At 43.4% G+C, this 21,575-nt stretch overlaps 1 protein-coding gene across 2 annotated transcripts in view; it reads right to left on the reverse strand.

The window, feature by feature from the left end:
- OLFM2 (olfactomedin 2) overlaps window positions 1–21,575 on the reverse strand; it is a 960,795-nt gene that overhangs the window by 28,600 nt on the left and 910,620 nt on the right. The gene's annotated exons all lie outside the window — the stretch shown is intronic.

Consider the following 21,575-nt stretch of genomic DNA (forward strand, 5'->3'; position numbering starts at 1 on the left):
TCCCCCTCAAGCTGACATAGTAATTGACTCACAAAGCGGAAAGGCAGCTTCAGGTGGTGGACAGGGTGCTCTTAATGAAGTTTTTTTAAATGCAACCGTTATTTTTCAAAGCAGACCCATTTTCCTTCAAGAAACTCGAGTTGCTCTGAAAAAAAATCTATTTTTAAATACTTTCACACGAATAGTGGTCGGCTGTTCCTTGCATGACACCATCCCTGTGAAGGTAGCCATTTCCAGGAGATATCAATTTGCCATTTCACCATGTGGCATAAATATACGCATTTGTGGCCACATTTTTTCATGGGAGCATAGGAACAAAGCGAAAGGCCAATTAATTTAGAGTGAAATGCATTCTTGTGTCCAAAATGGGCGTGAAATCCCTTTCGTGATAATATATAGCACTGAATGTGAGATCTGCATTTCATGTCATTTTTACAGAATAATGTGTAATTACACAAAAGCAATTATGCAAATTTCACATACTTCGACTAAAAAGGCGTTCACTCTTCAAGAGCAATACATGTCAATCAGCCCATGTGCCCTGCAGCTAAAATAACATTCCTTTTTCTCTACTTAACCGTAATTGTGGGGCTTCTATTTTCATATATGAATTGAAAAAATGTCCTCTATTGACCAACACAGAGTTTGACAAGTGTCTTGCTCATCATCCTTTTCATTTATAATCATTCACATAACTTTGAATGTTTTGTAATGCACTCCCCTCTTTGGCAGGGCTTGGCTTCCTGTTTAGTCACTAAAACGATGCACACTGATCTAACTTTAGGGAAACAAAAGGAACACGTAATAATGGCTTACGATGCAAAGGATAGGGGTCGCGATGTGATGAAACATTAGATAGTGTATGGTAAAGGGAATGAACAGATGTTCCATGTTTCACTGGAATGCTACATTTTGGGGGCTAGTCCAGCTTCATGCTACTCCTATAGCCCAGGGAAGCCCTTAAGTAGCAAGGGTACCATAGGCTTTAATGAAAGCATGGAAAATTGTCTCCTACCCCTCACTGGATACTAAGACAAGCATATTTAGGATACCACAGTCCCGTCACAGCGCTGGGCCCTGCAGCCATTGCACCTGCTTCTCTAAACGTAGATAGGCCCCCTAAACGATGACTGGTTTCAGCTACATTTATTTTGGAACCATGAATGCTGACAACAGCCAATTACAATTTAGATTTGCATTTCTATGTCAGCATGATTCACATTGTTATCAAAATGGCACACGTTCAACCTCCATCCGTTTTGCTGACGATCATGGGTTCACCTATTTCCTGTGGAGCCCTATTGACAATAACATTCTGCACTGATTGCGGCCTCTACATCTATAGCTCAGTGTAGTTCCATATACTAGAGACATTAACGTGCTTCACACCTCTAGCTAGTATCACCTGATATTTAACTAGTCAATAATTTGAAAATGGCATTTGTTCGTATTTACAAAATGCAAAATAATTGGAAACAATAACCTGGCTTTAGAACTTTACACTCAGCTAGCTCCTTAACTCAGCAGGAGGTGGTTTTAGGGGTGTCATGACCTGCAAAGAGGCAGCACTAAGCCCACCATTTGATAATGCAAGACATGCACCAGAAACAAAAGTCTTGCAGAGAGGACAGTGGCAGAAGAATATGAACTGCATTGTTTTAGTCGACCAACCAGGCCAGCATTGTTGGTGGATGTATGAAGTGAACAGTATAAAGGAAAATATGACTTTTTGAATAAAATTAACTACAATAGAAATGCATAGGGAAAGAGTGTATTGATCAAGGGAAGGGAGTGTGTAGGATAAAAAGAGGTTATTGGAGAGTTACCTCATATAGCCTTTGAAGCCGCTGTAGTGGGCTATATCAGCCATTGAAGGTCTCCTCTTCGGCTCGGGTCTTTAACAAGGAAGCAGGACTTTAATGCTGGCATAGTCCAGCTATGGAGGGCTATAAGGCTATTAGAACATTCTGCCACTAGAGGGTGGTCGGACTGTTCTAATAAATAGAACAAAGGCCTCATGGAGCCGATGGGGATTGAAATCTCCTCAGACTCCCTGAGGCCCTTGTTCACAGCAACAGCAGAGAACATTGTTTTCAATAGAGGAACTAACATTCCAATGTTCTAATATCCGTTATAACTTAGCAAAAGTCACTGGCAAATGTGCAGTTTGGGAAAATACATTGTGAACAGAATGCTGGTCACTGACAGCATTGTGGCTAAAGAAGCAATGTAGATGCGTGGATCGGGGTGTGCTCTTAACTTTTGTTAAACATATATTAATCGGGCTTTAGAGAATAGATCAGTTATGTTCTGTGTGCAGGAAAATGTCAAACTTTCCAATCTGCCTTTTCATTAATATTATTCTATGCTTCCATTTAGTACATTTGTAATGTTGGTCAAATGGATCATTTATATATTTAATTGATGCATTTCTGGCACTGTATGTAACCCCATCATGTTATTTACTTCAGAGCGCTTTGATACTATGCAGGCCTCCAGTGTGTTTTGGAAAAATCATTAATTGGTTCCATTGAATAATATAATAGTTCCTAATATTGAAGACTTTAAGAAAATTCAGAACCAGTAATGTTCATTATCATTGGCTCAATTTCATCACAATGCAGGTTACTGTCTATGGAACCAGCCACCAGGGGGTGCTATCACCAAATGCAGGCCTGCTAACCTACCAACATTTTTCACATCATGAGGCAGGTGCGGAGGGTAGTGCAGAATCTCCTCAACTCACACATCAAAAAGCGAAGCTTCAAAGGCTGCAGCTGATGTCCTGGGGGAGGTTTCACCCCTATAATGCACATCGACTGCACACAACTTTGTAGTGTATTAATGTCTCCTGCATCATCGAGTCTCCTGCATGGAGAATCTCAATGATGCACTCATGTTAATGCTCGAGGATGCATTATCGTGTGTTCTCCTTCGTGTATTCTTTTGAAGGTGTTTGGTTCTGCTTCCAGAGAGAAATTGATTCTTACAATTCAGTTGCTCTGATCCTGTAGCTGAGGGGTCTTCTCCTGGTTGTGGGCTTCATTATATTGAGTAAAACTTGGGTTTGTTCATAATCATCTTGGAGCCTTCTGTCTTCTACAACCCTCCAAACAATTAGCTGGAAAACTGCTTTCTGCAGGGAGTTCCAGGTAATTGTGTGCACACCTTGTGATATCAGCTCCTCACCAGATGATCATGTGATGGGAGCGGATATGGTTTGACACACGGGGGCACCTTGTGATTTGGAAGGTCTGATAATGGAAAATGTATATCTCAAAGGCTTTGTGGGATGGGGGAGACATAATATTACTTTGTCTAAGGCAAAACAAATCCGTGTTGGCACAATAGTTCCTCCAGTTACATAGTGTATATTTGAAGACACGTTCGCCCCCACAAGATCTCTTGGAGCTGACTAACTAGTTTATTGTTGCTTTACTTGTCTCAACTCTGAAAGGCTCAGTGAAGCCACTGGGATTCAAACCTGTTAACATGGGGGTGTACAGGCGGGGGCAGAGGGACAAAAATGGATGCATTAGTCTTGCGAGGCTTCAGAGCCCACAGTACAAAGTAAACCAATGTAGTGAGGCGAATGCGTTGCCTGGCGACGAGCTATTGCATGATTATGAGGCATGAATTCACCTACTTCAACCTTTGAAGATAATGCTGTAGGGCACAGTCATATGTTTGGACACACAAGCACCGTGCAGTGCCCGCCTTGGCATCTGGGGCCAACTATCCCACAGCGCTAATTCAAAAGCTGGAATAAAAATCCTGTTGCTCAGCAGAGCATTTAATTGCTCGTTGCTGGCGCTTCTCTTATTCCAGATGGTCCGAAAGAACTGTAAAATTCCACCTGTTCGCACTAAAAAGGCAAACCGAATAAAAGCGAACCTTGAATGGGGCCAACCTTGATGTTTTTTAATAGAAACAATAGGATGAAAGTATTCGATTATCCTCACCTGCGACTCCCAACTCTGAAATGACACAGGCCGTCACTAAGAGTGGCCCGGCTAATTCCGACTCAGCGAAGTCTGATTTTATCAAGTCTGATAAATGTCAGTTCAAACCCCCGGGCATTCATAGTAAGGGCCTTATACCACCTCTGGTCGCTGAATTTAACAGCAGGTGTTTATCCCTCAAGAATCCTCATTCCTGATGAAGGGTTTCTCATCTTACTCTGGTAATCACCATCAGAGGGACTGCCAAAAGAAATTGTCATGCATGTTCCCGGCTCTGTTTCTTAACTTGTGACTTCTCCAGGGCGGCCTGAGCGACACATCAGAATGATAATTATATGAGCAATCATCATATGAACTCTGTTGTGCCCATCATGAGGCGAAACAAAGGATAAGTGATGATATGCATCTCGATGGTTCGTCCTAGTTGTGCCATAAAAAGACCCACAGTAATTGGCACTACACCCCCAGTCATAGCCGAGGAATGAACATGGAGGAATTCCTGATGTTAGAGAAGAACTGGTGCTTCCTGAAGAGGTGAGACTAGGGCACCAGTAGAATAACCTGGTTCGCCCAACAATTACGTTTCATATTGGTTGCGTTCTCACACAAGACCACACTGTGCAAGTTAATTTCCCTTCAGAAGATGAAAGGTAGTAGTCGTTTAGAAAATTACTTCTATGTCAATGGTGCTGTTCATAGCAGAATTGACTAATCTTGGATACATTTCCAGTAAAAGTTGTGAAGTCCACCTTCGCGTGACACAGATCAGTCAGTAGTAATGCCTTGCCATGTATTATAAGGGGAAGCATGCACTGATGGAAGACCTGCTGGTTTTAGCAGTACTGCGGGTTCCACTTTTACATGGAATGGGTAAATCCAGGAATACGTGTACATGTTGTGTAAAAGCAGGTTAGTTGGTGTAATAAGAGCTGAATCGCATTACATGTATGCGACTGGAACTGTTTATCCACAGGAGAGCGATCAAATCCTTTCACTTCAAAAGAGCCTTAACAGATTAAAGGGTACAGTCAGCATTTAGGCCTTAACATTGGCAGTACAAGAATACGTTCCATTCCGAATCTCGCCTACGCAGATTAATAATGCAGAGGTATGTATAGGGCCAATTACACTTTGTGCCAGTGGTGCTGTTAGCACAGCATGAAAACAAAAACACGGGCAACAGAACATTTCAGCTGGGCTGGGTTTAGCAGATTAATAAAGGAGTAATCGATGACAGACAGTTATAAATACCACCAGAGCTTTTAAACCAGACAAGTAGGGTCCCAATACACTTTAATTCCAGTGAGCTTTAAGCGGATTGGATAGTGCGATATCAGAAGGACAGCACATACACTTTTCATTGGGAGTGCTTTCTACAGGGCCCGCCCTCACAGTCTCCAGGTGGTTTTCAATAGTATCTGCTGGAAGAGATGTTTAGAGCTCCTCCACTTAGACAAAGAATGGAATCCCACAAAGTATGGCTTCATTTAGGTGGTCTTGGCTAAAGTGCTGCGAGTTTGGGGAGAAGAGTGTAGTTCAGGGTATGTCTTAGGATTTGACTTGAATCATACTGTCAGTGATGGAAGGGACTTGGCACCATCCCAAGGTCACCAAAGGTTTCTGATGTTACAACGTAGCTTTAGAATATGCCAAACAAAGTGCGCCAAGAGCAATGTAGGCATTCCAGATTCTTCTTTCTCCTCCTACGAAATGGTTAGATTTAGCCATTGTGTCATCATCTTTGGAAGAGGCAAGTCTTCAATGCCATCCTAAATTTCAAGTGTTTTGACTGAATCTTATGTTCACCAGGACAGAGTTCCAGAGATTAGCTGCGTGTGCATTTAAGGAGATATTATCATGAGCTCCTTAATTTAGCCAGAAATAGTTTGCTTTGGTTCCAGTATACAATGTAGTAGCCTATACTGTGAATATAGTTGTATATTTTGAGCTTTATCTAGATGAAAGCTTCCCTTTGTCATTGGCTCACTAGGAGATGCACAGGGCGTTAAACTCGTAAAATGTAGCCAAATAAGTGTTTTTACAGCTGGTGAGATGGGATCACATAATTGAATCCATAGTAGCTGTCTTGCTGAAATTTTCCTTGGAGTCATTGCAGTAATGACAGTGCTACCCCCTGCTAAAGTCCATTTGCATAGTAGAGACTTGACATAACAAAAGAGATGATTGGCTGTAACTTCTTGGAGAATGCAGTAATCGTGACTTCGTTTACTTGGGAAACCATGGACAGGCTGGTGCCAATGGTGACGCTTGGTTGTCTTACTTCCATGGATGTTGCAGTGCTCCAGTTTCAAAGGCCAGACTGACTAGGGATGGTAGTTGCTCCAGTATCTGTTTCTTAGTATTTCTATTTCGAGGTTAAGGTGGAGTTGTGATTGAGGGCCTGATTGCACATTCATTTTGACCTAATCCTGATCTGTCTATATCCCTTAAGTTTTATAGGTGAATGCTCTTAGCTGCATTTGCATAGCATGTCGGGTTCAAGTGTTAGACCCTATCTGTTAGCATGGTAAGGCAATAATTATAGAGGAGGAGACAATTATTGATCCTTGAGGGAACCCCTACCTTGCTGCTGGTGGGAAAAGCAAGATGATGCTTGAAATGTTGAGAAGAATGCCCAGTGAAAAGTAGTTCCTTTTTATACCAATGACCTGTAGTCTCTCCAAAAGGAAGAGGTGGTACACTGTGTCAAATGCGACAGACAAGTCCAGTAGAAGGAGTCCAGCAATGTTATTTATGTCCACCATTATCTTTAAGGTAACGGAGAAAAGGATTAAAGTGGATTCCTTCCCTGCTTCACAGCTGAGCCTGGTTTCTTGACCTGAAAGAAGGTTTTTTCCTAAAACAAATCCTGAAACTGTGGGCCTCATTTTCAAGGAGCTTGCGCTGGTGTTGCATCATTTTTTTTGACACAGCAGTGGCACAACCAGTGCTCCACACTGCTCCGTATCCTCAAACTGAAGCATTGGGCCCAATGTGTCAGCTTGTAGAGTCCTGCATCGCATTCTACCTGCACCAGCTATAATGTATACAGAGTGGGCATTCCCACATTAAAAGCCACCCAGAACTGACGCAGTGAAATGTACAACTTTTCACTGCGTCACTCTGTGACTTGACTATGTCAAAATTCTTACGCCTGCTCAGATCTGGAATAAGGATTGATGCAGGGCTTTTAACAAAGGAATTTTCTCTGTGTTCTGACATATAGCTGGAGTTTCATCAGTTTTACAAAGCAACTCCGGCAATGTGTCACTTTAGTGCCAACCATGCATCAGAGTTCTTGACGCATCCATGAAAACTTCCACCATGGAACTCTGTATTGTAAATACAGAGAATCCATGGTGTTGTTAGGGTATTTTCAATAGGCACAAGAAATATGTTGCATCTATGCTGATGAGTCAGTTCTGGAAAATGAGGCCCTCAACTTATGCTGCTCTCTCTTTTCGATTTCCCAGTTTTCCAAGAAACAGTCAAATTAAAGATTGGTCAATAGCTGGCTGATCTCCTGGGTTGAGAATGTTTTTCTTGGTGAACAGTAGTATGTAGGAATTTTGAGCTCCAGTGGGACACTGTTGGAAGACCGACAATGCTCATCTAGGAGCTAGCATGTGTGATAAAGGTTTAATGTCCCAGGCAAACCTAAGTTTGTGGATAAGGAGAGTTATCATGGGTAAATTCAGTTTGTGGGCTGTTAGGTAGGAGCTTTCCCTGCTCCCCCTGTGATCTAGCAGGGGATCAGGCTGGGGCTAAGGGTGCTTGCAACCTGATTTTAAAGTTACATTATCTCCTTAATTTTCCAATAGGTGGAATATCTAGATATCTAGATGCACAAACCTCATGCTGTTTGTAATTGGGTGTAGGAATATCAAACCAAGGTATATCTCTCTGCTCAACTAGTAATCATGCCCATAGGAATTAAGTAGGTGAGAGAGACAAGGGAATCACCTTAAAAGGGCACACTGACACAGGCCATATTTAATCATGACTGAAATTTTCTTAACGCAGTCATATTTAACCTAGAGACATGAAATGATGTCCCATGGCTAGAGGACATGTTGGCAAAGCTTCCACTTCATCTTGTGTGCCAAAACCCCTTTTTCCAGCCTTGCTGCTAATACGATTATGGATTATGCAGTATGCTTTGGAGAAACCATGATGAAACAAAGAAGGGAAGAAAATGGTTAATTGAACAGCATGACTTATGTCAGTGAAGTTTACATGCTGCATCTTGCGGGCTCCCATGTATAAATAATACTAGGGGTGTGGGAAATTCACTTAATTTGTTTTCATATTATTATTTCAAATTATTGCTCCTAATTAAGAAAAATGTAAACCTGTCATTTTGTGCTGTCTTTCACCATGGATTATGTCCTCACATGCATTTTTGGTTCAAGGATGCATTTAAACAAAAGCACCACGAACAACAGTTGCTCGCATTCTATTGTTACTGTGCATTTGCAGTAAATTTTAACCATGAATGGTGCATTACTGGTAAATTTTTACCTTAAATGGCGCGTAATTATGCAAAATGGCACAAATGCGTTATTACAGGGATTTTACATAACAAGCATAGTATGAAATTCTTAAAATTGCACAAAATTCACCAGCATAAAATATATTTTGCCTACACCTACATAATGTCTACTTCCAAAAATCTCACCTATGGCCACTATAAGGCACATTTCCCAGAGAACAGCTTTTGAGTCTTGTTAGACACACATACAATCATACATACATTCACACACACACACACGCTCAAAGACAAGCACACAGAGTTTTTCATATACGCACACACAAAAACCACCTGCATACAGATGCGTACTCCCTGACATAAACATATATAGTCACAAAACACATAAGACAAACAGATCAAAATCATAATATCGGACTTCTGTATTGTCAGACAGAGGCACACAAATACACACACACACAGAGACACATATATTCTGGTTTAATGGCTGCTCTCTCATGCAGTACAGTAAATATCTTTTGAAGCCGCCATTTCGCCATCCCTCCTCCTCTATCAAACGCCAGTATAAAAGGTAATAACTGTGATAAATTTAGCTTGTAAGTTCTTTGGAAATCGAAACGTTAAATGGCCATTAAATGTTCTGTGCCCGACTTGAAGCCAGCTCGTTTAAACTGTGCTATATTTCTGCTGAACATTTTGCTCTTATACCATCTCATGTCTCCTTCGGAAGGTTGTACATAGGCTGAAATGGTTGCAATAAAAATCAAGCATTGGCAAAGCCAATAGGTTTTGCCTATACAAGAGCCATTGACTTTGGCAATGTGTTTTTGCTATGTTGTACATCAGTGTGGCTGCTCTTCAACCTGGCTAATAGTTAGTGGCATGGAGTGTCGTAGAAGGGAGTGGGGGAATAGAGTGTTTTAGAGTGCTGTAGTGGGAGTAGAGTGTCATAAAGTTGACTGGAAGAGAGTGGAGTTCAATGGTTCAGTGGCAGAAAGTGACATGGTGTGGAGTGGAATAGAGTAGAGTGCTTTTAAGTGGACTGAAGTAGTGGGGTGGATTGAAGTAGAGTGGGATGGACTGGACTGGAGTAGAGTGGAGTGGACTGAATGGAGTGGGGTGGATTGGAGTGGGTGGATTGAATTGGGGTGAGGTAGATTGAAATGTGGGGATTAGATTGGATTGGAGTGGGTGGATTGGACCGAAGTGATAGGACTATGGTGGGGTGGGGTGGATTGGACTGGGGTTGTTTTCAGTGGGGTGAATTGGAATGAGGTGGATTAGCCTGGAGTGGGGAGGATTGGCATGGACTTGAGTGGAGTGGATTAATTTATTTTGGATTGAACTGAAGTTGATGGATTGGAGTACGGTGGATTTGATTGGTAGAGTGGGATAGATTGGACTAGAATGGGGTGAAATGGACTAGAGTAGAGTGGGGTGGACTGAAGCAAAGTGGGGTTCATTGGAGTAGGGTTGACTGGTTTGAATTGGGGTGATGTAGACTGGAGTGGGGTGGATTAGAATGGGGTGGATTGGGGTGGGGTGGATTCGTGTATGATGGATTGGATTGGTGTGGTTTGGATTAGGGTGATTTGGATTGGGGTGGGTTGGGGTCAGTTGGGTGGATTGGAATGAGGTGAACTGGACTGGAGTGGGGTGTATTGGGCTGGAGAGGATTGAATTGGACTGGAGTGGAGTGCAGTGGAGTGGGGTGGATTGGAGTGAGTGGGGTGGATTGAATTGGGGTAGATTGAACTAGATTGAGGTGGAATGGATTGGAGTGGGTAGGTGAGATGGACTGAAGCGGGTGGGGTAGTGTGGGGTTGAGTAGGCTGGGGTGGATTGGATTGGAATGGATTTTGTTTGGAGTGGGATGGATTGGAGTGGACTGGATTTGAGTGGGGTGGATTGTGGTGAATTAGACTGGAGTGGGGTGGACTGGAGTGGGTTGAATTGGATTGGAGAGGGGAATTGGAGTGGGGTGGGGTGGACTGGAATTGTTGGAGGCTGGTTATTAGTAAAGGCAAGTACTCACCTGCCACTAGGGAGTCCACTCCTGAGTCCTTTTTGAAGCAAAGCAAAGCCATTTGGGCTGCTGTTCCAGTGTGCAACAGGAGCAGTACCTCTGTGTGCAGTCCTCTGGGTTGCCGACGAGGGTTCTAGCAAGGCAGTCCTTCTTCTTCTTCTTGTGGTTTCAGGCAGCAGATCTGATTTGCAATGCAGATCAGCCACTTTTATTCAATCATCATGGGGGACAGACAGGAGGCACTCTGGCCCTATGAGCTGCAGGGTGCCACCTATAAGCACGACAACTTACTCCAAAGTGTGGCATCTTCTTTTCCCATAAAACACTGCACTTTAACATTCCATGGTGGCCGATTTTCCTCCAGAGGAGCAGGCCAAGGTTAAACCAACCCACCAGTGTGGCTCATTTCCATTACCACTCTCCCTCTAGACATCTGCAAATTCTGTTCCTGGGCCTGCTATCTATCAGTAGGTTAAAGGGTGAGAGGGCGGCCTTGATAACATTCCTCTCTGTCCTGCTTTCTTTTGAAGCCCAGTTTGATTTACTCAGCTCTCTTCCTGACTTGGCCTCTGCATTTGCCAACCTCACACATCAGATAACGTCTGCTCAGTGCAGGACACTTATTACCTCATAAAAGCAACCTGGCTAATCCTGTCAGGGCTGACCAATCAGGAGAGGCCAGTAGGAGGCTGGAATTTGACATACAGAAAAGAAAGTCTTATAACTTATTTTCTGTACTAGTTATGATAAATTCAACAATGGCAAGTTATGGATTTATCATTACCATTCATTTGAGTCCTTTCATAACACATATAGCTCCCTCCTAGCCAATATTTATGCTTACAGAAAATATTCCCTTTTGTCCTAAGGAGCTCAGTATATACAATGAAGAACAATAAAAGGTGTGGTGTTTCCTCCCTCATCAGGGCATATAAACATCTTTCCTAATGTTCCTGCATATAGTTGCATGGCACCCTATCTAAGGGCACCTAGGGAAGACTTATATGTAACAATAAGGTAGTTTATCACTTGGGAAGTGCGCTAAAACCCAAAGTTGAATTTGCACATATTTTTATTTTAAACACAGTTTGTAAGACAGGGTTTCCTTTAAAAAGGACAGCAGGCAACACAGCAGAGCACACTCCAGTGGAGGAAATCTACTGGTCCTCTTACCTTCCGTGCCCTATTATAGACTGTGGATGTATGGGCAGTTCAAATCCCCCTTGCCCTATTGTCTACTATGGACATACATGAGTCTGTCATTGCCATTTGTAAGTGTGACACTTCACCATATACCTTTTATTCAGAGCAATGGTCCTGGGACTGTTTAGCAGAGTCCAGGGCACAGTCAAGGTGTTACCACCAGTATCAGTCAAAGCACATTGGGGCCAACATGCTAAAAGGATGATGTTCTCACATGAATGGAGTGGGGTGGGCTGGATTGAGTGAGGTGGATTGGATTGGGGTGAATTTGATTAGTGTGGTGTGGATTGGATTGGTGTAGGATGGATTGGATTGATGTGGGGTGGATTGGATTGGTGTGGGTTGGGGTGGGTTGGATTAAGGTGGTTTGGAGTGGGGTGAATTGGGGTGGATTAAGATGGATTGGATTGGACTGGAGTGGGGTGGGCAAGCGTGAATTTGATTGAGTGGGATGGACTGGATTGGATTGCAGTGGGGTGGACAAAACTGGCGTGGTGTAGATTGAACTGGGGTGGTTTGAGGTAGAGTGTAGTGGATTGGAGTAGAGTGAAGTGGTGTGGAGTGGGGTGGATTGGAGTAGAGTGGCGTGGATTGGAGTACAGTGGGGTGGATTGAAGTAGACTGGGTAGGATTACATTAGAGTGGGGTGATAGGAGTAGAGTTTGGTGGTCTGGAGTAAAGTGGGTGGAGTGGATGGGGTGGGTGGATTGGAGTGGGGTCAATTGAAATGGGGTGGTTTGGGGTGGGGTGGACTGGATGGATAGGAGTGGATTGGACTAAAGTGGGTGGATTTGATTAGGTGGGGTGGGTTGGATTAGATTGGGGTGTGGTAAAATGGATTGGAGAGAGGTGGATTGCATTAAAGTGAAGTGGATTGGATTGCTGCAGGGTGTGATGGATTGAGGGCGGTGAACTGGATTGGAGTGAGGTGGACTGGAGTTGGGTGTAGAGGAATCGAGTGAGGTAGATTGGACTGAGTGGGGTGGATTGGGGTGCGGTGACTTGGATTGGATCGGGTGGAATAGATTGGGGCAGGGTGGGGTGGGTTAGACTTGGGTGGGGTGGATTGGAATGGAATCAGGTGGATTGGGCAGTAGTGGGATGAATTGGTTTGGACTGGGGTGAATTAGATTGGTGTGGAGAGAGGTCAATTGGATTGGTGTGGAGTCGAAAGGGGTGGATTGGATTGGAGTGGGGTGAATAAAGGTGGTGTGGAATGGACTGGAGTGGGGTGGAGTAATGTGAACTGGAATGGGCCAGTTTGATTAAGGTAGATTGGATTGGAGTGGGATAGGCTGGGGTTGGGTGGATGGTTTAGAGTGCGTGGATTGGGTTAGATTGGATTGAGGTGCGCTGGATTAGAGTGGGGTGGGTTGGATTGGGGTGGTGTGGGTTGGACTGGAGTAAGGTGGGTTGGACTGTAGTAGCATGGGTTGGACTCGAGTGAGTTGGATTGTAGTGAATTGGAGTGGGGTAGATTGGATTGGGGTCGGGTAGATTGGATTGGGGTGGATTGTATTGGTGTGGAATGGGGTGGATTGGATTGGGGTGGAGTGGTTTGCAGTCAATTGGAGTGGGGTGAACTGGGATGAAGTGGGTTGAATTTGGATGGAGTAGGGTGGATTGGATTGGGGTGAGGTGGACTGGATTGGAGTGGGGCAGTGTGGAGTGAGGCAGACTGGAATAGGGCAGATGGTTTTGGTTTGGAGTGGGCCAGATTGTTCTTGATTGGAGTGAGGCAGATTGTTTAGGATTGGAATGGGACAAATTGGAGTGGAGCAGATTGTTTTGGTTGTGAAGTGGGGCACATCAAGGTAGAGCAGACTCTTTTGGATTGGAGTGAGAGTGCAAATTGGTTTGGGGCAGACTGTTTTGGATTGGAGTGTGGATTGGAATAGGGCAGATTATTATGGTTTGGAGTGGGGCAGATTGTTTTGGATTGGAATGGGCAGACTGTAGTGGATTGGAGTGGAGCCGATTGATTTGTATTACAGTGGGACAGTTGGTTTTGGATTAGATTGGGACAGATTGGAAAAGGGAAGATTGTTTTGGATTGGAGGGCGGCCGATTGCTTTGGATTTGAGTAGGCAAGATTGGAGTGGGTCAGATTGGAGTTGGGCAGACTGAAGGGTAGATTGGGGTGAGGTGGACTGGGTTGGAGTGGGGTGGATTGGATTGGAGTGGGGGAGTGGGAGGATTGTTTCGGATTGGAATAGGGCAAATTGTTTTGGATTGGGAGGGGCAGATTGTTTTAGATTAGAGTGGGATTGAATGTTTTGGACTGGAGTGGGACAGGCTGGAGTAGGGCAGATTGTTTTGGATTGTAGTGGGGTAGATTGATTTGGTTTGTACTGGGACAGATTGGAGTATGGCAGATTGTTTTGGATTGTAGTGGAGCAGATTGTTTTGGATTGTAATGGGGCCGATTTTTGGATTCTAGTGGGGCAGATGGAGTCAGGCATATTGTTTTGGATTAGAGTGGGGCAGATTGTTTTGGACTGAAGTGGGAAGATTATTTTGTATAAGAGTGGGGCAGATTGCATTGGGGCAGATTGTTTTGGTTTGTACTGGGACAGAGTGGAGTAAGATTGATTGTTTTGGATTGTAGTGGAGCAGGTTGTTTTGGATTGTAATCGGCATATTTTTGGATTCTAGAGGGGCAGGCTGGAGTCCGGCATATTGTTTTGAATTGGAGTGGGAAAAATTGTTTTGGATTGAAGTGGTATAGACTGGAGTGGGGATGATTATTTGGTGCAGGGAAAATTGTTTTGGATTGGAGTGGGGCAAATTGTTTTGGATTGGACCGAGGCAGATTGGAGTGGAGCAAATTGGAGGGGACAGATGGGAGAGGGATGGATTAGAGTGGGACAGATTGCAGTGGGGTGGATTGTGGTGAGGAGGACTGGATTGGGGTGGGCAGATTGGATTGGAGTGGGGGGATTGGAATGGAGCATATTGTTTCCAATCGGAGTGGGTAGATTGTTTTGGATTGGGGCAGGTTTGAGGTGGGGCAGATTGTATTGTATTGGAGTGGGGCAGATTGTTTTGGACTGGAGCGGGGCAGATTGGAGTGGTGCACCTTGCTTCGGATTGGAGTGGGCTTATTGTTTTGGATCGGAGTGGGGCTGATTGTTGTGGATTCAAGTGGGGCAGACTGAAGTGCCGCAGATTGCTTTGGATTGCAGTGGCAATTGCTTTGCATTGGAGTAGGGCAGGTTGGAGTGGGCCAGATTGTTTTGGTTTGTATTATGACAGATTGGAGTGGGCATATTGTTTTGGATAGTAGTGGGGGAGACCGGAGCAGGACATATTGTTTTAGATTGGAGTGTGGCAGATGGTTTTAGATTGAAATGGGGCAGACTATTTAAGAATGGAGCAGGGCAGATTATTTTGGATTGGATTGGGACTGAATGGAGTGGGGCAAATTGTTTTGAATTGGAGTGGGGCAGATTGTTATGGATTGTAGTGGGGCAGATTAGAGTAGTTCAGATTGGAGTGGGGCATACTGAAGTGGAGTGGATTGGGCTGAGGTGGAGTGGATTGGATTGGAGTGGGGCTAATTGGATTGGAGAGGGGAATTGGAGTGGGTCAGATTGTTTTGGATTGGACTGGGCAGATTGAAGCGGGGCACTTTATTGTGGATTGGAGTGGGGCAGACTGGAGCGGGACAGATTGTTTTGGATTGGAGTGGGTAGAATTGTTTTGGATTGGAGTGGGGCAGATTGTTTTGTATTGAAGCGGGTCAGATTGTTCTGGACTAGGGTGGGGCAGATTTGAGTGAGGCATATTGCTTTGGATTGAAGGGGCAGATTGGTTTTGATTGGATTGGGGCAAATTGGAGTGGGACATATTACTTCAGATTTGAGTTGGGCTAATTGTTTTGGATTGGAGCGGTGCAGGTTGGAATAGGACACATTACATTGGACTGAAGTGGCAAATTGTTTTGGATTGGAGTGAGGCAAGTTTGAGTGGGGTTGATTATTTTGGTTTGTACTGGGACAGATTGTAGTGGGGTGAATGGTTTTGGATTGTAGTGAGGAAGATTATGTGGATTATAGTGGGCCAGGCTGGAGTGAGGCATATTGTTTTGGATTGGAGTGGGGCAGATGGTTTTAAATTGGATTGAGACAGATTGGAGTGCGGCAAATTGATTTGGATAGGAGTGGGGCAGATTGTTTTGGAGTGGAGTGGTGCAGATTGAAGTAGGGAGTATTGGGTTGCGGTGGACTGGTTTGAAGTGGACTGGATTGGAATGGGGTGGGTTAGATTGGAGTGGGGCAGATTGTTTTGGATTGGAGTGAGGCAATATGTTTTGAATTGGAGTTGGGCAGACTGGAGTGTGCCAGATTGTTTTGGGTTGGAGTAGGGAGGTTGGGTTTGGACTGAAGTGAGTCAGATTGGAGTGGGGTAGATTGCTTTGTATTGGAGTGGGAAGATTGGACTGGGGCACATTGCTTTCGATTGGAGTGGGGCAGATTGTTTTTGTTTGTACTGGGACAGATTGGAGTGGGGCAGATTGTTTTTCTTTGTACTGGGACAGATTGGAGTGGGGCAGATTATTTGGATTGGAGTGGGGCATATTGTTTTGACTGTGAGTGGGGCAGATGGTTTTGGATTGAAGGGGGGCAGACGGCTTTTGGAATGTAGTAGGGCAGATTTTGGATTGGCATAGGACAGATTGGAGTGGGGCAAACTGTTTTAGATTGGACTGGGGCAGATTGTTTTGGATTGGAGTGGAGCAGATTGGAGACAGAAGATTGGAGGAGGGCAGATTGGAGTGGGGCAGTTTGAAGTGGGGCAGATACATGTGAGGTGGACTGGATTGGAATGGGGTGGATTGGAGTGGAGCAGATTAGATTGGAGAGGGGGAATTGGAGTGGGGCAGATTGTTTCAGATTGGAGTGGTGTAGAGTTTTTGGATTGGAGTGGGACAGATTGTTTTAGATAAGAGAGGGGTAAATTGTTTTGGATTTGGAGTGGGGCAGATTGTTTTGGATTGGAGTGGGACAGATTGGAGTGGGCAGATTGTTTTGGATTCTAGTGAGGAGAGTGTTTTGGATTGGAGTGGGGAAGGTTGGAGCGTGGCAGATTGTTTTGAATTGGAGTGGGCAGATTGTTTTGGATTGCAGTGGGGGAGATTGGATTAGGGCAGATTGTTTTGGTTTGAACTGGGAGAGTTAGGAGTGGGGCAGATTGTTTTGTATCGTAGTGGGGCATACTCAAATGGGCATATTGTTTTAATTTGGAGTAAGGCAGGTTTTTTTGGGATTGAAGACTGTTTTGGAATGGAGTAGGCTGATTATTTTGGATTGGAGTGGGACAGATTTGAGTGGGGGGGTTGTTTTGGTTTGTTGTGGGCACAGTGTTTTGGACTGGAGTCGGGCAGAATGTTTTGGATTGGATTGGGACAGATTGGAGTGGGGCAGCGTGGAGTGGATTGGAGTGCAGCAGATTGGAGTAGTGTGGATCGTGGTGAAGTGCACTGGATCAGAGTGGAACAGATTAGATTGGAGTGGGACATCTTTGGAGTGGGGCAGACTGATTTAGATTAGAGAGGGGAATATTGTTTTGGATTGGAGTGGGACGGTTTTGAGGGAGGCAGATTATTTTGGATTGGAGTGGGGCAAAATGGAATGGGACAGATTGTTTTTTATTGGAGTGGGGCATCTTGTTTTGGATTGGAGTTGGGCCGATTGTTTGGATTGGCGTGGGGCAGATTGTTTTGGATTGAAGGGGGTATATTGGAGGGGCGGAAGAGTTTTTTTGGATTGGAGTGGGGTAGATTGCTTTGGACTGGAGTTGGGCAGGCTGGAGTGAGACAGATTGTCTTGGATTGGAGTAGGGCAGATTGTTTTGGATTGGGGTGAGGCAGATTTTTGTGGATTGAAGTGGGGTAGATTGGTTTGGATTGCTGAATTGGAGTGGAGCATTTCTTTGGACTGGAGAAGAGCAGATTGTTCTGGATTGGAGTGAGGCAGAATGGAGTAGGGTGGGTCAGGAGGATTTGAGTGTGGTGGACTGTAGTGGATTGGGGTGAGTGGTTTGGATATGAGTGGGGCAGACTGGACTGGAGTGGGGTAGTTTGGAATGTACTGCATGATACATTTTTTAAGTATAATATCGAAAATTACACATAAGAAAGAAACAGTGTTGCTTTGCAATATTTAGAACAAGATAATAGTCATATTTGGAGGACATCACCCACAAGCAAAAACATTACATGAGTGCAAATTGAGTAAAGAAGACTTGTCAAAATAAAAATAAAAGCTAACTATTGAAAATACAACTTTTCATTTTTTGCGTCCTGCTGGGTATGTTTTTACCAGTCACGCACCTTCAGTTTGCCAAAAAAAAGTTTAAAAAAAACATGATTGCAAAGTGAGAAAAGAAGACTTGTCAAAATAAAAAAAAGTTTTGCTTGTTCTGCTGGGCATGTTTTTGCTAGTCACTCACCTTCTGTTTGCAGAACATTAGAAGTTAAAAGATGAAAACAGTACCTCAATCACATTGGGATCAGCAGATGGCACTGATTAAGTTGAATCAATCAGTGCTTGATCCCTGCTCCATGGGTGGGAACAGAAATGATGATATAGCCTACAGTGATGAATTATGAGGCTTTAAATAAGAGAGACACAAAAACCAACAAACAGTAAACCACAGGTGGGCTCCAACCCCTTTTTTAACTACAACAGCGTGTCACTATTGATACGCATGCGCTAGCACATGCAGGCTCGACCCTAAAAAAGCACACTTGAAATCAGGTCTGTGTGTATACTGACAAGATGACTCACCCGTTCATCATTCAGAAGTTACCATGAGTGCTGTTAATGATGGTGATGATGACTACTATTTCTGTTTGTTGTAATTTATTTGCATTGTTTGTATTATTGTTTTTGCAATTATTATATGTTAGTATTTGTTTAATGGTTCTTAAACATGAATCTTCACATTATAGGGATTGTACGAATAATAATTCTACATAGAGCTTTAATTATACTTCTATTAACAGTAATATCAAACTGGTTTGGGGGGGTAGCCGAAAGGAGGAAGCTCACAATTATGAAAGTAAATAAAGGCATTCAACTATAATCTTCTTGCTTTTATTTATCGATCATACTTAGCTCTACATGTCATTGACCAGACTTTGAGGCATTCCGTAGCATGCATATATTATGCACAGAATGATTACAGTTTCTGCACGCATGCCTGTAGATGCGCTGAAATAAGACTCTGCAGAAATCCTCTCATTCTAGGATGAAGGTTATGAGTGAGAATTCTCTGGAGATGAACAGAAGAAAGCTATCATCCTAACCATGTGCTGAAGCCACTATATACCTCAACATCTCCTTGCCCTGCTGTATTCATATTTCAATGTCAATCATGACCAACATAGGGAAATGTATGCCATACAAGTATGCTATATATTAAAGTATAGTGAAAATCTTGGTACCAACTGTGATATATCTGTTTACACATATGTTCTAAAATTATAGGTCCTCACAATCAAGATAGCAATGTGAATATTCAGGCTAATGGAGCAAGAGAAAGGACAGACATTTTACTCTCAGCCCCCGAAGCAAAATGGTTTGAATTTGAACAATTACTTTATGGCATGGAAGTGGGGAGCAGGAGCAGAAGGGCTGATCTTAGACAGTTTTGATTAAGAGATAATTTCAGGATTGCTTTTTTGTAGCTTGTACTCAACACTAAATATAACACTTATAAAAAGAGCAATGGCTTCAAACAGAAACATAATTATCTAAAAATGCCACTTTCCATACTTGGGGTGCTGTGGACCCCGAAGAAAGACCACCTGTTGCATTAATGATAGCTGTAGCACTGAGAAGCAGGCTATCTCCTTTTCTTATTCCACTCCTTCCCCACCATGCCAGACCATCATGTGAATTTCTAAATAAGCTTTGTACCTTTCTGGAAAAAAATAGCTCCCAAATGTTGCCTGTCTTTTTACAACAGGGTTGTAATCTGCTCTAATGCGAGCAAGGAAAATGAGCCTCCATGCCCACTTTTTAAAGTACAACATTCATAATTTTAATGCAATGGGCCACTCAAGCCACTGAGAAAAACGGCCACTGTATCTGTGTCACTAATGATAGCTATTGCCTTACGAAGCAAGCTGTCTCCTTTATCCTTTATTAACAACATAGTCTCCCATCTCACGCCATCGCTCTCCCTTCCACCTCTCATCATTTCCCTTCCTGACATCTCTTGGATGCCCAAATCAAGGTGTCCCCTTTGTTTCATTTTTCTCCTTCCTATGCCCATTGCTCCAAGGACCAAAGCAACTCCGGCACAGCACGTATGGCCTGGGCTTCTAATGCAGGCAAGGAAGGAGAATAAACCAACCATAATTCTGCACCTGCAACACAAGGAAGGAGAATAAAACAGCCATAATTCTGCACCTGCAGCACCAGTGATACCTACAGCTCTGTAAAGTAGGAAGTACCCTGCCCACTCCACAAGGTAATTACTTCTAGGCCCGATGGCCAAAGCAGGCTTTTTGCCTCTTTGTGTAAATAAACAGCAAAAAACCCACACCTAGCCCCACCCTTTCTGTTGCTTGGTCCCTGTTTGCTATGCTGACTTGGACCCTAATGCTAGCAAGGAAAATACACCTTCCCCCTAATCCCATTTCATAGTAAGACAGCCATAACTGGGGTCCAGTGGCCACCCACTGAGGGCAGGAATGTGGAACTCCTATGGTGTGAAGCACTGAGAGGAATGGCGAGCTAAAGACAAAAAATGCCTTCTCACCAGGGTGTCTGCTACCTGAAAGAAATGTAAATGTGTGCAATTGGTAAATCACAAATATATAAAGGCTGCTTTGAGACCAGAAAAGGCTTTAATTAATGGTGCCACTTCCAGCTTTAAGGTAACGAATATGTATTCTTCTTTGGGAGAAATATGTATGCCCATTAAAAGGAGTGCACCCTTTTAATGGACATACATAAAAATGTTTGCATTAGATAAGTCTGATTTCTTATTAAAAAAACAAGCAATTATATTTTAAAGCACTTGTTTTATATTAAACTATTTTTCAGCAGCCTGTATTATACTGTGTGATACAATTTTAAAATTACAATTTTCGCAGTGCTTTCTTTTATAGGCGGGGACCTCAGTCACCATTCCTCACTGCACAAATCCAGATTTAATTCTGTGACTCTCTGGTCACACATAGACAAAGCTGTGGTGAGGATACATTAGCTATTCCACATGTTACAGGCATGTTATTTTAGCTTAGGCCTGCAGCTTGTGCCCTTTCACTCTGAGGCATGCATTATTATTTTTTACGGTTATTTTAGCAGAAGCCTTCTTTTTGTGGAGATGTTTTATTATTTTATCAGGTTGTCCTTTTACACAGACTTCTGTTATGCTTTTCTCTGCACTGCATTCTCTTTCTGTGCTCTATCCAAGGTTGTACGTGATAAGTTACAAATTATTGCTGGTACAAAGCGTTTATCATGTCCCCAACTCTTATACAGAGAAATATATGTGTTCTAACATCGTACATGGCACGTTGCCTTTGCAAGAGATCTCGTCTTTACTTACAATAGCAAGTATGGGGGATGGGTTCTTCTGGGGGGCCTGATTGGCAGATTGGGGCTTACACTGCATGCTCTTGTAGAAAACCTTAGTAGTGCAGGTAGGGGTTTTAGAACCATTGTTGTGACAGTATGGTGGGACTTTTCCTATGTTTCATTTTTCTTGTCGCTGCCTTTATGTTTTATCATTGTCATAATCGAATAATACATGTATTTTTACGTGGAATGCAGTTGATTCAATAAAACTTATTGAACCTAGTCCTGCTTCTGTTTTGCCTTTGTATGTGTGAGACATATGTGACTTAGAAAAAGGGATAAGCTCTGTTCCACCACGA

The sequence above is a fragment of the Pleurodeles waltl genome, chromosome 4_2 (genome assembly GCF_031143425.1).
Source record: "Pleurodeles waltl isolate 20211129_DDA chromosome 4_2, aPleWal1.hap1.20221129, whole genome shotgun sequence".
Taxonomy (NCBI): Eukaryota; Metazoa; Chordata; class Amphibia; order Caudata; family Salamandridae; genus Pleurodeles; species Pleurodeles waltl.